Source organism: Larus michahellis, chromosome 4 (assembly GCF_964199755.1).
Source record: "Larus michahellis chromosome 4, bLarMic1.1, whole genome shotgun sequence".
Classification (NCBI taxonomy): domain Eukaryota; kingdom Metazoa; phylum Chordata; class Aves; order Charadriiformes; family Laridae; genus Larus; species Larus michahellis.
In genome coordinates, this window is record NC_133899.1 from 88720621 (window position 1) to 88743393 (window position 22773).

The window sequence follows — 22773 nt, forward strand, 5'->3', positions numbered from 1 at the left end:
ATTAAGTTGGGAAGGGTGAGATATGCTTCGTATTTCCAATCAATAAGTAATATAAAAATTAAATTATTTAGTGGAGTAGGTATTAGGAATCTGATCTCTCTTTTTCATGTGACACTGATTGTGTTACTATTTCTGGTTCTCATTTCTGGAGTAAATTTTATATATATATACATATATATATATAAGCTATGTATGAGAATTTGAGTTTGTGTGTAAAGTGTTCCACATGGGGAAGATTGTCCTAACTTCATATGTAGTATGATGGGCTCTGAGATGACCATTACCATTTAGCAACAAGACATTGGAATCATAATATAGAGACACATTCTATGCCCAGTGCTCAGCAAAGGTCAAAAAGAAAATCAAACATTAGGAATTACTAGAATAGTAAAAGATAATGAAGAGAAAACTGCATTAAACTGTGGAATACATCCATAATTTGCTGACACCAGAAATATCATGGACATTTAAAGGTCATCTAGTCCAATTCCCCTGCAATAAGCAGGGACATCTTCAACTAGATCAGGTTGCTCAAAGACCCATCCAATCTGACCTTGAATGTTTCCAGGGAGGGGGCATCTACCACCTCTCTGGGCAACCTGTGACAGTGTGTCACCATCCTCAGCATAAAAAATTTCTTCCTTATATCTAGTCTAAATCTACCCTCTTTTAGTTTAAAGCCATTGCCCCTTGTCCTATCGCAACAGGCCCTGATAAAAAGTTTGTCCCCTTCTTTGTCATAAGCCCCCTTTACGTATTGAAAGGCCACAGTAAGCTCTCCCTAGAGCCTTCTCTTCTTCAGGCTGAACAATCCCAACTCTCTCAGCCCCTCCTGATAGAAGAGGTGCTCCAGCCCTCTGATCATCTTCGTGGCCTCCTCTGGACCTGCTCCAACAGGTCCTTGTCTTTCCTGTGCTGAGGGCTCCAGAATGGCACACAGTACTCCAGGTGGGGTCTCAACAGAGTGGAGTAGAGGGCCAGAATGACCTCCCTCAATCTACTGGCCACGCTTCTTTTGATGCAGCCCAGGATGTGGTATATGTTCTGGGCTGTGAGCGCACATTGTCGGCTCATGTTGAGCTTTTCATTCACCACTACTCCCAAGTCCTTCTCAGCAGGGCTGCTCTGAATCCCTTCATGCCCCCAAAATGTATTCTAGAACCAGAAAAGTTCAAAATTCAAAAGAATGACTTCCATACAGAGGATGATTGTGTAGGCTAGCGATCTTCAACATGGAAATAAAGACAACTTAATCAAGACAGAAGTCTTCAAAATCATGAGTAGCATGGTGAGCTGTCATTTGTCTTTTCCAGCACAAGAAATCAGGACCATCAAATTAGAGCAGTAGGGGCTGACAAAACAAACAAACAGAAAAAACACAAACAAACAAAAAAACCCCAAACACCACCACCAACAACAATAAAAAAACCAAAATAAGAAAGAAGTTGCATAGGACCTGTGAAATTCTTTGCTTTAGGAAATTTTGTATGACAAAATGTATTCTGTCAAGAGGTGGCTAATAAGTATTTAGAAGAGAGATTTTCTGAGGATAAGTTAGTGGACAAATACCAGCAGACTTTGGGAATTTTCCAAGCTGAAAATTGTGGGTGCCTGGGAGATTATTAACAGGGGAAAAATTGTTTGTACTCTTCCACAGGTGCTCACTTGTGGTTATTGTTGGAGTCGAAGCAGTAAGCTGTGGTCTGAACAAGTATGGCTATTCTTGCGTTCCCCCGTAATCCTTCCTTGCACGTAGAACTCCTTCAGCAGTTAAAAGTTAAAAGTTTGTGCCCAAACCAAACCTTATTCCCTGATGACTAGACAACCGTTTTGAGAACTGGAAACGAATCCCATCATAAGGAGGAGAAAGCATAAATTTTCTGCATCGTGTTTAAATGACCTGAGTCACATGCACGAGATCACACAGGAAGCCTATATCCTAACACGGAGCTCAATTTAAATCTTCCAAATCTCAGGATAATTCTTTGGTCATCGCCTGGCAGATTTTGTTAGTGAAGATTCTGTAGAATAAATGACATAATTTTGATACCTGATAATTTTGTAGCCTGAAAGTTAACAGCAGTAGGGGTAAAACATTCTGGTGTCCACCCACATGTTCATTGAAATATGTGTGTGTCAAATGATTCATCTTGATCCTCACAGACTTTTTGATATTCTTGAAAGTTAGAAGATGCATTTGGTTATTTAGAGAATAAAAAACTTTTTTTTTTATGACCAGAAAACATACAGGAAAAAAGAGAACAGACAATGTTGTACCTGTCAGTCTGAAAGAGCAGTTATGGAAAACTTCCTGGTGTCGCCATACTTGGTCTAGGCCTGAAAGCCAAATAGAGACATATATGTTAGCTCTAAAGCACTAGGGGCTCAATTAACAGCATTATAATAGTCACTTGGTCAGTAGCATTTAGAGCAACCCTTATTCAGCCTAATGATAAATTCTCAGCAGTTCTGCCTCAGGAATTCACTGTAAAAGAAAAGCAAGGACTATTATCTCTGGAACAGAATCAAGCTTACTAAAAAATAAATAAAAATAATAACATCATGTTGTGGATGTGAAGTGGTGTTCAGAGGCCTGCATTAAGAATATTTCCCATAGGTACTTTTTGGTCCTTTAAAAATAACCCTACATGTTGCAAGGACTAGAGATAAACTTGTGAATTCTCATAAGTAGTCTGCTGCTCTTCAGACAACCAGGCTGTATACATACTTCCAAAAAATGATCATGCATCATCTAAAAATATTAGGTTTTCTTCTTCTCGACATCCATGCAGAAAGGTTTTCCAGGATCTCATTGGTCAGATGATTAGGCGGTTGATAGTCTAACTTTTCTAAATTATGAATGAGTTTGTACTTTAGTCCTTACATTACACTTTCCCAGGCTTCAGCCACTCTCCAGATTCCTGTTACCACTGGAGGATATTGAGATAAGTCAGCTTTGCAGTTTTCTACAACTATAGAATATATTCATAAACATCAGTAAGTGATGGATGGAGGGTCCCATTTACCCTCATTTTTAACAGAAATATTTCATCACTTTCTCCCCACAGACATTAGTACCTTAATATTCACTGTGACTCATTTTAAAGTCTCAGTATGATAGTTATAATCTGAAATGTCTTTGGAATCTCTGTGGAGATCCTTGGATATATCTGTGTAGGGGTCTAGCTGACAGGCGATTTTCTGCATTCCTTTAGGAATTAATTTTGCTCTAGGTGTAAACCAGTTCCTGTCAACATACAGAATCAAGAGGCAATTTATCAAAATGTATTTTAAACTTTCTGACATGCCTTCTGTTATGTTTTACCACTTGCCTGCTAGCTCTTAGTTTAATCATAACCTTAGTTTTTATTCGGGCAAATTGTGGTGCTCTATCTTTCCAAGCGCTAGAACAAAGTCCACCATACTGATTATATCTAACTGACAAATCAGTGACATTTCTTCCTTCTTCAGTGTTCTCAGTGTTGGAGTTCATATTAGAAGATGTCAAAACCTTCTTTTCTAGACTCTACTCAGGTTATGGATCCATCATATATTCTAATATTCTCAAAATCATCCTTAAACATCACAGTGTGATAATGAATAGTTTATTCTTTCTTCATCGATGTCATTATACGCTATTTCTTTCACAATCTGCTTCATGGTAAAGAAAGAAAAAGGGTAAAATCCCAGTGGTTCATTTTTGGTGTTTTTCAAGAATAAAACTGTTTTTCCACCTTGTCAACCAGCAGTGACATTATGCAGTGCTTTAGGAGGTGTTCTTTTTATGGACAATACCCTGGTGACACAAACCAGAGCAGCAATGGCTGCAGCAGAAGCAGCTGAGGTGGTAGCGTATTTTTTAGTGGATGAAACAGAAGAACTTGCTGAACCTGTGAGAATGTGACCCATAGGGGAACTTGTTGCCAACTTTCTCTCTTTTATAACTTTTCATCTTTCTTTTTCATTATATTTGACATTTTCCTTAGACTAAGTTTTGTTAACTGTAAGAAGCTTATGGCAATGAACAGGAGAAATAGGGTCTGCTCTGATACAGAAAGTAGACAAAGACAATATGCAAAAAGAGCCCCTTTCAAAAGTTGGAAAAGGCATTTGTGAAGTGCTTATTACCCCTCCCTCAGATGCTGGTAGAAGCTGAAGTTCTCCGTTCCTTGCACAATTGCTTATACACAGAATCAAATGTCATTAATTTCTATCCCTAATTAGAGCTGTTTTATTTTTCTGTCTCTACCTTCACTTGACAAATGGTACCAGTCTTGGCTTTCAAGTTAGAAATCACCCACACTCTCTCAGTTGGACTCGACCACTGTCTCTACAATCCAAATAAAAATTGAGGAAAAGTGGAAAAATGAGTTACTCAGTAGTGCTTTCACACTAAACCCATTACAACTTTGTTCATCACACATGCTGTTTTAAAGCCAGATTACTCCAGATTAGTAATCTGGATTACTCATCTGAAATCCAGATGAGTATCTGGATCTCATCTGGATGAGACGGGACCTCATCACCCCTGTTCTTAACCAGGTGATGGTGGGGGTAAGTACTGACAGTAGCGGTAGATTCATGTGGAAGGCATAAATGCAGTGCATAGCATTGTGACTGGCTGTGTAAGATTTTAGTAGCTTTGAAATAATTTTAATAGTTTCCCTTTTTAAAATACATTCGGAATTGCTATAGAGATGCTACTAGACCTTGAGAGGTTTGGATGCAGATTTCAAGGTGGATTTAAATATCATAGAATCATACAATGTGTTGGGTTGGAAGGGACCGCTAAAGGCCATCTAGTCCAGCCCCCCTGCAGTGAGCAGGGACATCTTCAACTAGATCAGGTTGCTCAGAGCCCCATCCAGCCCGGCCTTGAATGTCTCCATGGATGGGGCCTCCACCACCTCTCTGGGCAACCTGGGCCAGTGTCTCACCATCTTTGGGACTAGAAGGCAACCACTGGATCATTAGGAGAAATCCACCAGATGATTGCTTCCATTTTCAGTACTTTTACATTTGTGATAAATCCTGATGGTAGTGGTAATAGTAGGCAGTAGTGGTAATAACTGTAGCTTTTTTGTATTGAATTGTTTCTGTGTGGCTGGTAAGGGAGAAGAGGCCAAGCTTTTGTACCAAGCCCAACTTCCTACCCTTTATTTTATGTCTTGCCCAATGTGCAGAAAGATTCTGTGAAAAATCACTGCCACAGGTTGTAATTGATGTGAAATAGAAAAAGAAGCAGCCCTGTTTGCCTCTATTGTGCAGAGAACAGCAACAAGGCTGCCTAATGGGCTTCGCTGCTCTACGTGTTGCGAGCCACACAAAAACTCAGTAGCTGCATTATCGAAACAGGAAAAGTGATGAGACAGACACGCTACCGCCTCCATCTCCTCTCCTTGCTCCCCCCACATATGTAAGCAAACATCTTTTAATGAAGCATTTTTAGATTTCTTCCATCCTTTCATGTCCTTCCTTAATCACACACCAGGCTTTGCTTTAGATCAACCTAAATGGGAACTTTAGAGAGAGAGTTTTCTGACTAGAGAAGAGATTGCTTTGCAGTTAAAGACAGGCTGCTTCAAAAGCAAAAAGAGCTCTGTTCTCAGATGTAGAAGATAAGGCAAGAGCATACTCCTAAGCTTGAAATGCTTTTTTTTTCTGTGAATAACTGGAATATTTTCTTCAGCCATTGGTGTTTAGGTTGTGACCAAAGACTAAAACACGTACTTAATTAATGGAAGTTGTTACTTCCATATTTGAAGAAAACCCCAGAATTTCAAAATCAGGTTCATTCTGCAGTTTTTGTGTGATTGCATGAGTTTAATTTAATGCATACAGTTACCTTCTTAGTATATCTACCAAGTGCTTTCAGGACTATTTTACAAAGGAAAAAATCAGTTATTTTTGTTATGATTATTTGCAAAGTATATGCAATACTGTTTGCACTGTACAAGTAATGCAACTTCTGTCCTAAGATTTTAAAATCTAATCAATCATTTGTGCCCACTGAACTAGTTACAAGCAAATGTGTTTTCAGTGTTACCGTTGTCTAGCTTGGGAAGTCTTGACGTGGTCTTTTCTGTCCTAACATTTTCACACCCCATCTAATTTAAGATGTACTGAACAAGGAAGTTTATCTAAAATATATTATGTTATCTATGTGCATCTATGCATGCTTCTTTAAGAAGATGCTCTATATCTCTGCAACAGCTTATGATTATCATGTGATGCAGGAATTACCATGGTAACTACCTGTATGCATTTTTTACTGAACAGCACAATGGGAAGGTAAGAAAACCCGCCTAAGTTGTTGGCAACACAAGTTACAGCTGCCCTTGGTTTGGGTAGCTCAGTCACTCACTGTGATAAAAACATTGTCGTTGTCTTAGGATAGAATACTTATGTCTTATACATTAGATCCAAAGGAGGCATATTTTATTGGAAAATTGGTTGGACTTCTTGTATATTTGTGATTTATGGCACAGAGGAATATACTTGCTTACGCTTAGGAATGAGAAAGGAAAGAGCTCGTTTGCTCATTTATCTTAATGATAAACTATTAGGCATTTTGGATCCTTCCGTAACATTCGTGCAGAAATGAACATATTTCTCAAGGAAAGGAATTCATGGACTGATATTCCTTGAGGAAAATATATAAGCAGTGTTAAATCTTTTTTCAGAAATATGAATGCAGAAAATTCAGTAAAATGTTAATTTCCTTATGTAGGATTACTGCGCTTGCTCATGCACTTCTCTTTGAAATGCTACATTTGGAGAGGTGTAGAACCTGAAATGCAGATGATGTTTTTTAGGAGATAATACTTGTAATTAGAAATGTATAGTTCCCTAATAATATAATTCTAATATCCTCATCTGGAGTTCCTATGTGTGAGTGCTGCCAAGGCAGACAGCAGCAGGATGTGCCATGTAATCTCATTCACGGGCAATTGCTCTGATCCTTCAAGGAGCATTTATTACTCACTCATTGCATGTCTGCAAAGCCAAGAAGCTCAAAGTGGTTTATTGAAGTGCCCAGTAAAATTTTGTTTCTTGCAATTCACTGCTGAAAAGAGAACAATAGAATTTTTATAAGTGGAAAAACAAGTCTGTGCCCTTGAAGGGAGCCTCCGAAATGAGATAGAGAAATATTTTTTCCCATCAAATTATTTAGAGCTCAACATGATGGCTTAGTTTTGAGTCCTGTGAGTTGCTGAACGTCTTCAGTGCCCACAGCCTGATGTTACAGAAGTCCTGTTTACGGAAATGAGAGTGAGGAATTGTGAAGTGTCACTCCCAGCAGTTCAGCCACAATTTCCAGACTCTGATGAGTCAGTGCTCTGTCGGAATCAAGAATAAAATGTGCTGAAATTAATCGAAGTCCAATCCAATTCGTCCAAGTATATCTGTGTCTATTTTTTTCTTCTTCACTGAAAAAGGTAGCTTAGTTCAACAGTACGTTGGAGCTGGAGACTGGGCTCTCTTGCTAGCTTTGCCAGTAGCCTACTGGGTAAACGTGTCCTGTCCTTCCAGTTTGCTGTGCTTGGATTTTCCCACCTCTAAGAGAGCCTAATGCTTTCCTTTCTCTGTGAAGATCTCTTTAAGAACACTCAGGTGACATATAAACAATGGGTAGCTTGGCTGTCATCATCAAGAAACAAAATATTAGATCAGTTGTATTGCAGCCACATCTTTCTTCTTTGTCATCAGCTCTTCTTCCCACCATCATGGACCCAGACAAGTGAATCAGCCACTCTGCGTGATCACAGAAGTGAGGTCGCTGGACCAGTACCTTTGCTGATCTCTCAGCCCATCACATTCCACATCCTGTCTCCAAAATGCCTGCCAAATGACCGGCCATTTCACATAACAGAGCAACTTGCGTAATGGAAAAGATCCCCAAGGAACATTTTCCAAAAGCAGTATAAAAAAATAAGGACTACTTAACATTTTTCTTGAATATTCCTTTGAGGAAAAACTTTACGATAAATGCTGCATTCACAGTGATTTGTGCTTGTATAAGTGTTTTGTATCAGGATTATCACAATTTCATATCTGCAACTTGAAAGAAATTATAATAATAAAATTTAAATTGCCCGGGTTCCAGAGTTGACACACCTGAACCTAGAACAATTGCCTCTGTGTAAATTCCAAACCTGCAGAGGGTAAAGAAAAGGACAAAGAAAAAATATTAGATCTCTCCTGACTTTGAACAGAGATTTCTGACTTTAAAAATGCAATAGCTCTTGCTTCTAGTCTTTCTCCTTGTCAACATCACAGTCTGCCAGCTGCTAGATTTAAAAGCCCCACAAGGCTGCATTATTTTCCAGTACCGAGACATGGACTGACGTCACTCCTTATATAAGACCACAATTAACTGAGTTTTTTCTTGAGTTAGTTCCAGTGATTAAATTAGTTGCATTGACAGTGCCTGCTGCACGCAGTAACTGGCTCTACTCAAGTGTCCCTAGTACTTACCAACGTCTGTTTCTTTTTCCAAACTTGCATTGAATTCTATTTAAAGAAAAAGATATTACTATTAATCTACTAATATTTGTCATCATCTCCTCCCACTCAAGCAGCCTTTCATATAGCTTTTGAAAGTTGCCAGATACGACACTGACTTGTCAGGGGTCGTGACTTTATGCGAAGTTTCTGAGCATCGAGTTACATATGCTACGTGCTAATGCTTTAAGGAGAGAAAGGAAGTTGGATGTGTCTGATGTTTTCTACAGTATTGATCGTTCTCTGAGTGCTGCAGGGACCTCTTGGCAAGTTCAGAGTGATAAAAGAATGTTTCTCTGGATGTAAAAGCTTTTACTGAATATCGGTATAAAATACTGCAAAAACTCATGCAAAAAAGTATTAAAAAATTCCATTTAAGTAACAAATAAGTTAGGACTTCAAATATTTGAAAAAGGAAAATTTAAAACAGCTTTCGAACTCTTAGCGATATTGTCCTTGTGTACATAGTGTGTGAAAAATGAGTCCAAAATGTGTCAAAAGGTGCTCGAAAAATGTTATCGTATACGTACAGAAAGACACACAAATTGACATTTCAGAAGCATCTATAACTCAAGTATTTCCCAAATGTCACGTGCTTAATTAAAATGTTCTTTTAAGGATAAATTTGTATATATTTCCTTGGTATCAGGTGCCTTTAAAAGGAAAAAGTAAAACTACATTATATTGTGTGAGATTTTAGCAGACCTCTCATGTACAGTGTCAAAGGTCTGTAAATCCTTAGGCAGTACAGAGCTGCCACTAAAAATTCTACGGTCGCATATACTATATGTTGGCATCCTGAAAGGGGCTCAGCCCAAACAAAGAGGTGCTCAGCTTGCTTTTTCTCTTAGTAACGGAACTGTGTTCTGCGAGGCTAGGTAAGAAACGGGCTGCTCTGCGTATGTGCTACATCAGCGATGAAACAATAGAAATGTTTCTGGATGATCTCATAGCATATCCTATTTCCCAGTCCTGAGAGCTACTCCCAGTAGTTTCCACAGGTTCTCTGTGCAATGTCTGATGCTGCTGGGGCGATAGTGCATATCTGTTCCCAGACTGTCCATGTTGGCTAATTATTACTGGTAGCTGTCAGTATTTGTTCCTCAATAGCAAACACTACAACAGAAAAACTAAGATTTGGTAACAATGCACGCTTTGGGGAAATGTGAAGATCATTTATAAACGCAAGAAAAAAAAAAGGTCTAAAGATTTTCCTCTTCATGTAATTAATGCACTGCCTAATTATAATACATAATATTCATAAAGTTTTCTTTCTGATTATGATTCATAGTCTTTTCTAAAGATCGCTAAATGCTATTTCAGGTATATCATGTGTATAATGACTAAGTAATCTATATTTTTATATATACTCTTTTTTAAAGAGCACTCAACCAAAACTAAAGAAGTGCTGTAAATATCACAGCATTGCTATGTGGTGAAGGTCTGTAAGGTACGTTCTGGAGACACAAGTCTGAAGCTAACAACCTTTCACCTCTCCCCATTTCATCTGCACTTTGGCCTCTAATCTGCCTCCACTGGGACTAGTATTCATATTCCAAACCACGGAGCAGCTGTCAGAGAGGTCCCATTATTATCATTTTAGTTTTAAAAAGGCAACTTGCCATAAAACATGCCAAGTATTTTTGAATTCTCACGTGAAGGGAGTGATGAGTAGCAGACACCCAGTTTGAAGGCACTTCTTTTGTAAGGAATCCTTAGTCCTCTCTTCCTGCTCCAGTGACTAATCCCTCATCCCCCCAAGGCTGAATTTGTCATGGAGCATATGACCGGGGGGAGGGGGAGGAAGCCACGCGTGCGCACTTATTTTTGGTGGTGCAGATTAAAAATTAGGTTGCTATGGATTTGCAAGATCTTTTTATGCCAGAGTCCTGACAGTAAGATTTTGGAACAGGGAAAAGGGAGAAAGATTTGGTTTAAGCAGCTTTTACAGTATAGGGAAAACCTGTGCTTGTGAGAGAATACAAGCGAAACTCCACACATTTACCATATTTGGTGTTGAATTGTGTTAAATCTTTAGATCAAGCAATTATTTCTCTTCATACCAATGTAGTCTATCTGAAAATCTTGAAAGGAATTCAGCTAGCCGAAAGCAAAATCATAATAGCTGTCACATCAAGCTCCTGTCCTTAGTGTATATGATTCTATATCTAATCAACTTGACACAGAGTGGGCAGACTGGCAGCTTCCAGGCATCCCAAATGAAGGACGTGAGACACAAGTCACAGAACTATGCAGAAGTAGGAGTAGCTACAAGTATGCAACTACACTTTCAGAGTTTGACCCATGGCACATCGTGTTGCCAGCTCTTTATTGCTGTTATCTAATACAGTAGCCACACTGCTGGGTTTTGTTTACTTACAAAAATGTAGCTAATGGCAAATTTTTCTCTTCAAAAATAGCTGTTTAGAGAAAGAGATATTACTATCTAAAAGATGGAGGGGCAACTCAGAAACACCAGAGACAAAGAAATGACATAATTCATGCCTCTAGCATTTCATTCTTTATGTAAATAAAGAACAACATCTTCAAACTATATTCTTCACCATTAGATTGGCAGCTTTGAGACAGAAAAATGTTTTCATATTGTCAGTTGGTATTTATTTTATATTCAGTATTTTCCTCAGTATTTGGATGCCAAACCGTTCTTTGTCAGTTGTACAGTATGTACAATTTTCCCCCTTTGCTCAGAACCATTCATAATTCAGTGTCTGGATTTGACTAACTATATTTCTCATGAATTTAGAAATAAGCGAAATTTCTTATACTCTAGTGGCTCCTTGTGGAGTTGCCTTTTTTAGACTGAACTCCTGCACATCATTCACTGTTTGTTGAAGGGCTTTTTCTACATTTGCTTTAATGCACATACAGGTTTTGATTCTTAAGCAAATAGCTATGAAAGATAACACAGATATTTGAAGACAGAAGTCCTTTATAAGGTAGTTCAGCAGTATCATTATTTTCACTTTCAAACCGATTTGTTTCTGGGAATTTTGCCTGACATTTTTTTTCAATGTGTGTTAACTCATAAGAAATGCACATAAAGAAATCTTCCAAAATTTAAATGGCAGATGTATGGGGGGTGCTCTTACTCTTATTGAACTGGCCTGAATTGTCTGAAGACAGTAGGGCTACTCTACCAAAGTTGGCCAACCGTCTCTTTGCAACCCTGTTGCTTTGTTACTATCAACGTATCCCATACACTTCTGTCCATTTCTGCAATACACATGACAAAATGAAAACATTCTTTCACACAGTAAGAAGCAAACCGTACAGAAATTGATAATTAGTTACTTAGACAATTAAATCAATATGCAATAATTTAAACTTTGAAATTTTTGAAAGCATGCTTTCAAAGATTTGGGCTCTAGAGTACCTTGGACAATCATTGTATTTGTCCACTGAAACTCGTATGCACCACTTCATGGTACTCAAATGCACAAGTATGTAGCTGCATGCACTGAAATAGTGGCCAGCAGGAGCAGAGAAGTGATGGTGCCTCTGTACTCGGCACTGCACCTCGAGTGCTGTGTCCAGTTCTGGGCCCCTCTGTACAAGAGGGACATTGAGGTGCTGGAGCGTGGCCAGAGGAGAGCTACCAGGCTGGTGAGGGGTCTGGAGACCAGGTCATATGAGGAGAGGCTGAGGGAGCTGGGCATGTTTAGCCTGGAGAAGAGGAGGCTGAGGGGAGACCTCATTGCCCTCTACAACTCCCTGAAAGGAGGCTGGAGAGAGGTGGGGGTTGGCCTCTTCTCCCAGGTGAATAATGACAGGACCAGAGGAAATGGTCTGAAGTTGCGGCAGGGGAGGTTTAGGTTAGATATTAGGAAGAATTACTTTACTGAAAGAGTGGTCAGGCACTGGGACAGCCTGGCCAGGGAGGTGGTTGAGTCACCATCCCTAGAGGTATTTAAGAAACGTCTAGATGTGGCCCTTCAGGGCATGCTCTGAAGGGCAGAGATTGTAGGTTGTTTGGTTGGACTCAATGATCTTAAGGGTCCTTTCCAACCGTGAAGATTCTGTGATTCTGTAATTCCCTATGGGGTTCCAGCTCATGGAGAATCCCTGTGAAAAAGATTCCATGGGTGGTGTGGCTGCTCTTATTGACCTCATAAAAGGGTTGGCATATGAGTAGATGAGGTACAAGAATTTTACTATCCAAATGGTCCTCTGGACTAAGGAATCAAATGAAATTGAGATTATAGGTCAGGACTAGTAATTGCAGGTTGCAGATTTGGGTTGATGGAGAGTGAGGCAAGGAACACGGGCTGGGGATGGGCCACTACAGTTCTCATGAGAAGTTGACTAACTCATTACACAGAAAACAGTTTCTACAGATGAATAAAAGTGACTTGTCACATTAGTTGAAAAATGTGCGATGACTGAGGCAGAAGACTGCTAGCAAATTACTAGCAAAAGGAGATGACGTTTTATTTGAGGCTGTTGAATGCCAACCCAATCAACTGATTTTCTTTTTTCCTTATTTGGTGCCATTAGAGCATTTCTAACTGCAGCTGATATGGGAGGCTGTATTTATCACCAATTGTTCTGAAAAATCAGGATTAAAAACTCTCAAATTAGTGCCCTATAAATTAGTTATAATTTTCATTTTTTGATCTAGTTCTCTACCTAAGCATGCAGTCAAGGCCCTCTTATATTACTTAGGGGCTGAGGAAATGTGGATCAATGTCAGAAGCACTAGGACACTGTAGTCATGAGTATTACCAAAGAATAAACAAGGAAATTAATCATTCTGTCTCCAAATCAGGATTTAAATGGGGTGATAACATTGAACAAGGAGGAGAAAACAACATATTCAATAGCTGCTCATTAGTTTTTGTTATCCATTTGTGTACTGAGTGACACGGAGGTCTCGTAGAAAAATGCATTAGTTTGTTGTACATTGCTTGAGAATGTACGTGGAAAAGGAGCTGATTAGGGTTGTAACTGCAGATTTTAATTCTGATGTCTCCTAACTGTTAATACTTGTCTTTGCAATCTTAAATCTTTATACACACATACATAGGTATATCCATATAAACATACAGTGCAGCAACCAGAATTTTTAGTGAGTGTATGTTGCACATGCTCAGTTTGGTGTCTGAGCATCGTCTGGCGGCGGTAGAAGGCAGGAGGAATGACAAGGAGGGTTTATTCTTCTGTCTGTGAACTTAAACCTGCTTAAGCCTCAAGAGAAAAAGGACAGAGGATTTTCTGATTTTCTGTTCTTTAAGGTATAATAAATCTAACAGTACTAAGTAGTGAGGTAATTGTCAATGTTAATGCAAAAATCATAACGAGAATTTAATTAGCATTAATAGAGTTTTTTAAGTGACAAAGATGAACAAATTAGAACTGTTATTTCATATAGACATCTTCATTTCTCCCGTTTAATATGCACATTATATCATGTTTTTTTGTGTTGTGTCAAAATGGAGGGTCATCTAAAACATGTTGCCTTTAAAAACAGTACAAAAATTAATTAGTAAGAGAGGATCCTGCGGAAAGATGATGCTTGGTAAAGTCTGGTTTTGCTTACCTGGAAGCGATACCTAATGATAAAGTGTGACATGAAATCTGTGCTGGCAGCAGAGACGATCAGGCTCCTTATTTTAAGCAGTTTATGGCCAAAGCTGTTCTTTGGAAGTGTTATTTTCTCATGCCAAAGGGAAGAAAGGAGCAGGACTGCAGCAGCGCTGCCCACACAGCTGCAACGGCACCGTCTCGGAGGAAGCTTTCAACGGAGCTACAGTTCTGCTGCCATACGATAGGAAATGTCATATCACAGGCTCAGGGAGGTGAGGGAGGAGAAAGGAAAAGCAGAAAGGCATTGTCAGTATATAATCATATGCTAAATTACTATTTTACTACCATAAAATGTCAGGCTTTTTCATTTTTACTATACTTTCGTAGTAAAGCATTTTATCTGCTGTAAATCAAATATTAGCATATAGCTAAATTTACCCCAGGCCCTGCCTTCTGTCAGAGCTGTTACTGGCAATCTCAGTTCTTTCTACAGATACAGAATAATGAGAATGATTTCTGCAAACCGAAGTGTTCATTTGCAAATGCCTTATTAGGAATATAATGCCGATTTGTTTTCATACGTTCAATTAATCACAAGAACAACAGAGGACAAATTAAATTTGTTTTTCTTTTTATTGCATACAAGATAAAGAGTGCTTTAGAGATTAACTGCAAACCTGTTCTAATTAGTGCCCAAAAACGGATCAATAATTCATCTGTATATATCTTCCTGTACTTTGCTAGTAATCACAAATTAAATTAGTGGCCACACACAACAAATGAAATGAGGGACTCCAGCATTTTTCCCTGGGAGATCAACACCGTTTCACTGCACAGGGTCTCAGCGGGTCCTAACACCGCTCATTCAGGCAACAGAAGCAAAGTCACACTTAACACCATGTCAGGCTTCAAGCTACTCTATAAATACTTTTTGTCCGTATAAACTCTAACATATGCACGTGAAAAGCATTTTTAAAAGAAACTTTAGCTCCTAATAAAAATTACATAGACCTTTTATTTTGGAAGGGATTGAGGTGTCCCAAAAGTGTTTGAATGCATAACGTGTCTATACTCTGTTATTAAGACAGTTAACTTGCAAACATCAACAATACGGTTTTGCTAATTGATTTTTTTGTCTTTTCTGATGTTTGGGTTTCCAGCCTGTTTTGATGGTGACCTTTAAATCTCTCCCCTTAGTCAGCTGGAGGATTCTTTTCTGACTCAATCTTTCTCACACTTTCCTGTTTCTGTATGCCTTTTTGACTATTTTTATGAGATTATTCCAGGATGAATCATGTGATTTGTGATTTCACTGCAGAAAAAGAAGCCAAACTTGCTTGAAATGAAAGAAACAAGCAAGGAAATAGTAATCCCACAGGGACTGATTAAGTCATGCCGCTAACATGTTGCTGTTAATCAATTTACATGTGATCGACTATTTCATTTTTATAACATAATAGAAAGTGATAGATTCACAAGACCATATGAATCAATAACAAAAGAGAAAATAAGCATTTCCAAGCAATGCCTCCAGGTTCACTTATTAGTCAAAGAGGGTATTTTTTCTGATGACATAATGCCTCTAGGTTGTATCCTTCGTTATTTTATGGGGTTGTCTTTCTTGTGTGACTTACCATTGTCACTACTGACAGAAACTTAGGTGTGTGTTAAGGTGTATTACCTAACTGATGCTGGAATCAGAACATCTGGAACATCTGCCATTTGGGCGCCGTGGAAGGCGGACACGGACACATCACTTGGTGACCAGGAGCTATACCTTCCCCGGTTCTACTCTGTGTCAGAGACATCATTTCTCTTTGCTTCAAATACTCTTACCAACTCATGCTAAGTAAACAGAAGAGATCAGGAGATTACGGAAGATCAATGCCCTGACGGAAGGATTTGAACATTTGCCCGGCATATGAGAGGCTTCCATTTGAGGCTCTGACTCTCTGCAGCAGCAGCACCCATAGCCCAGGACTACTCTGGGCTTTTATTGCGAAGTCCTGTGAAGATAAACCTTTCATTCTGACAGAGAACCAACAGATGTCAAAAGTTTTGAATTTGAGGAAAATGCAGCTAGGGCTTTCTCTCTGTTCCAGTTCTTCCATTCTGTTATGGAAGAATATGGGAAATATAGATTTTTCTATATATAAAACCCATAAATTTTCCCATATAGAAAGAATATTTCTATATAGAAAGAATATTTCTATTATGGAATAGAATTCTATTCTATTAAAGAATAGAAAGAACATTTCTATAAGGGAAAATAGACTGAAATCTCGTGAGAAGCAGCACTGCAGATAATCTCCTGCCTGGCGGTGGCTGTTCCAGAACAAAATTTCAGCACGCGCAGTGTGGCTGTTACGTCGGCCTGACAATGGCAACTTTGAGAAACTTGGTTTATCCTCCTTGTATTGAAGTCAATGTCTTCAAATCACATTGCCTCCCTAGGGAGCAGAACTGGGTATTTTGCTAGAGGATAGGGCCCAGTTCTCCAAAGTTTCACAATCTGTGCATTAAAGTATCAGTTAGAGAATAGATCTTACATGAGTGCCAATAATTAAATGTTAAATAGTGCTGGTATTCCCACTCCACAGCAATTATTTCAGCTTGTAGGTTTTCTGCTAAGCAGTTTTTGTGTCCTCTCGTGTCAAATTAATGCACAAGAACAAATAAACCACTCATGGCCCAAAGGATTGTATTCTAAATAAAACATGGAGTATTTACATTTAGTAATATAAACAGTAAATTACAGTTACAATAAGGCTGGCATTGAATGAACAAGTTTCTAGGCTAATAAAGACATTCTAAGGCAGGAAAATAAATGAACTAGAAAATGCTTTTTAAACATCTGCCTGTTCTTTTTACTCATGTGAAACACAGACACAAAAAAATTGCCCTTTGAAATAATTGGCCTAAAGAGGTAATTCTGGCTTCCTACATTTTCATTTCTGTCTCATTCATTACTGAAATGTGTTCAGTATATAAAAAAGATTATTTGATTTGACAAGAAAGGTGTATTGATTTATGAAAAAGTCAAATTTTAAGCTTCTCAGCATGACCCAGGCAATATCTGAAAAAGAAATAGAGATGTAAGAGAAATAGGGGAAAAGATCAAAAATATATTTCCTGGAACACAACTTTTGTTTAAAACATTTAATTTATTTAATTGCATTTTAAAAATATTTAATTTTCAGAATTTTAACATATTTTAATTTTCATGTTAGAGCTAAAATTCTTTTGGAGGATCCATACATGCTTGCTATATGAATTAGCTCTTCTTTTGTACTTTTGGCTGAGATTATTATTATTATATTTTTATTGTTCAGTGCCATATGTTGACATTCATTGGGATTTGCATGTTTGTGCAATGGAGAATACTAACTCAGAGAGCATGGTCAGTCCACTCTTCATAGTTCCGTCCTATTATACACCATCCCAGTGCCAGGCAGGGAATAACTGTGGACCATTGTCTCCAGGAGTCCTAAAGCAGAGCTAGATGGTCAGTCTTCACCTTCAGTGCTGCCTTCTGATTTTCTGTGTAAGGCTTGTACATGCTGAGAGGCATCTTTCCATACATCACATTTAATTTGGCGCTTCATCTATACAGGGTAAACAGTTTGTGCTTTATTGATCCTATGATCAGACATAACTGCACAGAAAAAAAAAAAACAGCTGAGAAAAAAGTTGAGCTTTGCTTGACCTTGTCTTTATTTGATTCCATTTTAATTCCAGAAAGCAACATTTACAAAACGTAAAAGAACATTGTATCTTTCCAGATTAAAACAGAAAGCGGTTCTTTTGATTGTTCTGATATTTACCTTGAAGGAAATTATTATAGCCTCCTCATAAATTTATTTAGTTCATGGCCATCTATGGCAATTATCCAGTGTTGACACATTTAATTGATTATCAAGACAAATGCTAATTAAATGGCAATCTTCCAATTTTAACAACGCTATCCTTTATTTTTGAAATGCTTTCTCATCTCGTTCATTTCCTGCTTCCAAGCATCACTTTTGCTTTTTGTTTACATCAGTGTTTGGCATAATAGTGGCCTTTCTCTTTCATTTACTGACCTTCCCAGATGCTACAGAAGGGTGGAGAGAAGTCAATGAATAGGGCTACTGTACCTGTGTCTGGATTCTTCTACACCCAACTCCTTGTATCGCATAGAAATATTTTCCAAAATATGAGGAATTTTTTCCTTTCTCTGGATACTTGGACATCCAGCCATCCACTCTCATCTTCTGAACATTGATTTAAACCAGACACTGTTTGTGTGGACCTTGACACATTTTTACAGTGCACATGCTATTCATCTGCATGGCATGGAAATAGTAAGTAAGTCCAACATTTCCTGGTATCATTTTTACTGTAGATGTCCTACGCAATCAGTTCAGATTTTTCAGTAAGTGTGACAATCAGGAAGCTTGAAAACCCTGCCAGGAGGACTACAACCATTCAAATAAGTGAAAGAAATTCCATTCTTTAAGGAATGCTCTTTTTCATACTTCTTTTTCAAGAGAGAACAGAGATGGTCTGAAAAAGTACATTCTGAATTCAAGGAGATCCCTTAAATTGGGAAATTCTATCAGGCTATTCATACCTCTAGAAATATTTATGTCAACTTAAGTACTAAATACTAAGTTCCTGCTATGGGGAAAATAAATATTAGTTTATTCTACATATGTGACCTGGAAAATGTAATGCTGGAAGTGTCAAGATAAGCAATACAACACCAAGTGTTTCCTGCCAATATCCCCATCCAGTTTTACAGAGCTTTTTTAGGTTGCTGTTCTGAATTTCCCTCAAACTACCGGACTTCAACATCTTCTCAGAGAGAACAAAAACAACCAAACCTCTTATGTATGAGTTAAAATTTTTGTTACTTGTTGCTGATGACCATGCATATTGCAGAGTTTAATGGTTTTGAGAGGAGGCTTACGTAGGTGCTATTGGAACTTGCTGAGGATATATTAGGATTTTGATCAGGTCAAAAGAGAACTAAAATCTTTCTGTGCTCCAAATATCTGTATATTATGTACACATATATATGTGCATATTTTATGTACATGTATGTGTATGTATATGCAAACCTAGAAGAATACTCTAATATGGTTCATGTTAAATTTTAAGTGAAGTTTTACAATTGGATTAATTTTAATAACCATCTTTTATGTGGGTGGCTGCTGTCTTTCTCATATAAGATATGTTTACCATTTGAAATAAAATTGTTCCTCTTACTGATTAAGTTAGCCAGTTTATTTTGTTAGGTTGCTAATGACGTGTAATATCTGTATATTCTGAAAGAAAAGCAGTAGAGAATGTAAACTTGGACATGTATAAATCATGTATTTCATTCAAGGTGTCACAGTCAGAGTAGATGTGATTGAATTCGTACTACTTAGTATGAATTGGGATCTTTCTAAATCAAATACAGCTGTACTGTTTGTCCATGTCATCCCATTCGCTATTCTTTGTGCACAGAACGTGCCATTTGATCCTCAGGGTACAAGCAACACCTTGTCATCAGCTCCTTGTCAGTCGTACAAGGTTGTGTTACTCTTTACAACGCCTTGATCGCCGGTTTTGCAAACCATCAGTTTTCACCGCTGACCCTGGTTAGTCTAAAGGTCAAGAACATCATTTGCTTGCATGCTTTTGTGAGCAGACAGTATTGCCATTGTGCAACAGTGCCCAGCCAGAAGTAGTGTAAAGATATGTCAGTTCTGAAAAGCTAGTTTAAATGCAACTAAAAACTGATCATCTCCAGCAGAAGGACTGAGGACAGTAATACCAGCTTCCATCACACAGCGAAGACAATCTGTGGTGGGTGCAAGGATGAAAACTGGATACAGTTCCATCAAGACACACTGACAAACGAAACATAGCTCCTCCTGGAAAAGGAAACTGGCACAATGGGTATATCCATGATGGCAGAGTACATCTGTGAGAGAGACAGACTTTAAGTAGGAATGCAAAACCTACTACTAATGAAGCAGTATGCTCCGATAGGTTTAATGTCCTGCCCAACCTGTCAGTATGTTTCATTGTATTTTAAGATAATAATGGTGGGATCATTACGCACTGTTGTGCTTCTTGGGCTACCGGCAACGGTGCTTAGTTTCAGGAGTGTGAATTGACCATATGCACTTTCATGGCGTGAAGTCTCGCAAGTCTCCTTGGACTGTCACTGGTGCATCATGGAATGCATCCAGCAGGGAGAGCAGGAAGGGTTGAGGGAAATAAGCCATATCTAAGGGTGACCCAGCTGCTGGCTGTGCCGTTATTGGCCAGGGTGCAGTCCCACAGGGTCTGAGCAACGTGGGTAGATCAGGGTGCCACCGACGGTCCCAGAGACAGCAAGGAAGGATTCAGGTCCAGCATCCATCCAGAGAGCCCTCTCAGGAGCAACAGGAGGTGGGCCAAAGGCAGGACTGGAGACAAGGGTACAACATAGATCCAACTTACAATCAGCAGACAGACTGGAGACAGGGGAGCCCAGGCCTGAGCTGAAATGGGGCTCCAGAGCCATGGCTGGGGGTGCAGGTGGGGATGCCAGGGCAGGATGCTCAGGGCAATTAAGGCCTATAAGTGCCCTCGTGGCCTTGACAGAGAATTGTGTTAGAAACAATGTTAAGACAAAGTAGGTACAGCCAAAACGTGATAATCAGCTTCTGAGCCAACTTTTGATCATACCTGAGACTCAGAATAGGGACCAGATATTTAGGACTTCATATTCAGGTTTTTTCTCCCACTACGGCCATGAGCAAAAGCAAGGAATTTTGGCAGCTCTTCTATAAGCCTTTTCTTCAATTTCCTACAACACTTTATTTCCTGTAATTTCTAACTTTTCTTTATATTTTATGGTTAACATCATATCTGCCTTTCATACTGTTTCTCTAATTGAGAAAGGGGGACATAATGTTTCTCTTTCATATTTATTCTCTACTTACTTTCTTATAGATAAGAGCCTGCCAGAGGTTGGACTGTCACTCAAAATCTCATATTGTTTTCTGATGCCTCACCTGTGGCATTTGAGAGAGCGTGGCTTCACCTAAAACAAAAATTGCAAGGATGATATATTTCTAATGTTAAAAGCGTTACCAGGGAGGCATTTGCCAACAATCATTTTGTAATATTAATTCTCAAATATGGAAGATACCGTCTAAGCACTTGACCTGAGTGTAAGTACATCGGCTTCAGTAGTTGTATGTATGTGAACATGTAACACATTTCACTCTTTGCCATGCTTTGGGTTACAACAGAGTGAAAAACTCTGAAGCAAAGCCGGAATAGCAACATCACACACATTAGCCGGATCAGAGAGGATATACATGGATAATTAAATTAAATTAAAATATCTGACAGTAGTTCTAGGTCCTTTGATTATTTATTCTTAAATCTCCCAGTGAAATGAAAATTGTTCAAGCAAAAAACACAGACAAATTCAAAATAAGTACAAAAGCAGCTGCTGTCAATAGTTAATCTAGACTTAGACTAGCCTTCAAACTCCACAGCTTATCCTAAAGGGAACAAAACATTTCGTCTTTCAGAGGCAGCAACTAAGACTGTGATGTTATCTTTCTAACAGTACGGCTTTGAACTGTGACATTTATTCTGACTTCCATATTCATTCCTATTCCTAGCTTCATGCTGAAAGAGGACTTCATTCATATTTGCAGATATTCTTTTGTCACTGTTATTCAACCTTTACCTTGAGGCTTTCTTTTCCCCCATAGAAAAGTGGTTTTATGAAATTTGGTCCATTGAATTTCACGATCACTTCTGAGAGCAAAGAGCACTTTATGATAGCTTTATCTCTGCAACAAAGAGTACGTGTTAACCGAAGGGATCTGACCAATGCCGATTCAAATATTTAAAAAGTTGTCACTGCTTGAGTGATACCATCTATGTGAAATCATTTGAGGACATAAAGGTGAACATTTGAGGTGATATTCTAGCCCACGTAAACTCAAAGCTGTTCTAACGATTTTGTGGAGTCTGGATTCTGCCTTTTCCTTTTACTTATTTTTCTTCACTTAAAAGATAACTAACTGATACAGAAAAACGTAAGTAACAATTCCTTTCCTTTTTTCAACATAGTAAGTGAGCAGAGAGTACCAGATAGGGGAACAGAACAGAAATAGGTGACAGGCCAAAACGAACAAGTGACTGTGAACACAGTCTGATGATAAAGGGGGATGATTTGAGCTGCTAAGAGTTCCAACAGAGGAACACTGCGCCACGCAAGTGCCACGCATCTGCAAAGCTCCTCTTGGAGTCTGAGTGCAGAAGAGAAACCTCTGGGAAAACAGGGCACCGTTCAGAAGTGGTTTAAGAGGTATGTTTTCAAGGTGCTACTTTATACAAATGAAAAGGAGAAATATAAACAAATTTACTGAGAAGAAATATCAGAGTTTAGATGAAGGATCATGTCCCCTCAACTCTCCTTCTCTCCTTTTCCCAAAAACGGATCCAGCTGTTCCTGCTTGTCTTCACTTTATCATGCCTTTCAAGAACCTTATTATTTTCTCCATTTCACCTCTTCTTTCTCAGTTATGTTCCTGACATTTGGTTCTTATAGTTTTCTGTGAATAGGGGTCTGTGAAGAGGTAAAAATCTTAAAACCTGTCATGCTCTTCCTTCCCAGGAGAACAGGTTTTTCTGCACTGCCATTTGAAGAGGAAGTAAAGGAGTCAGAGCAGAAGCAGAGGG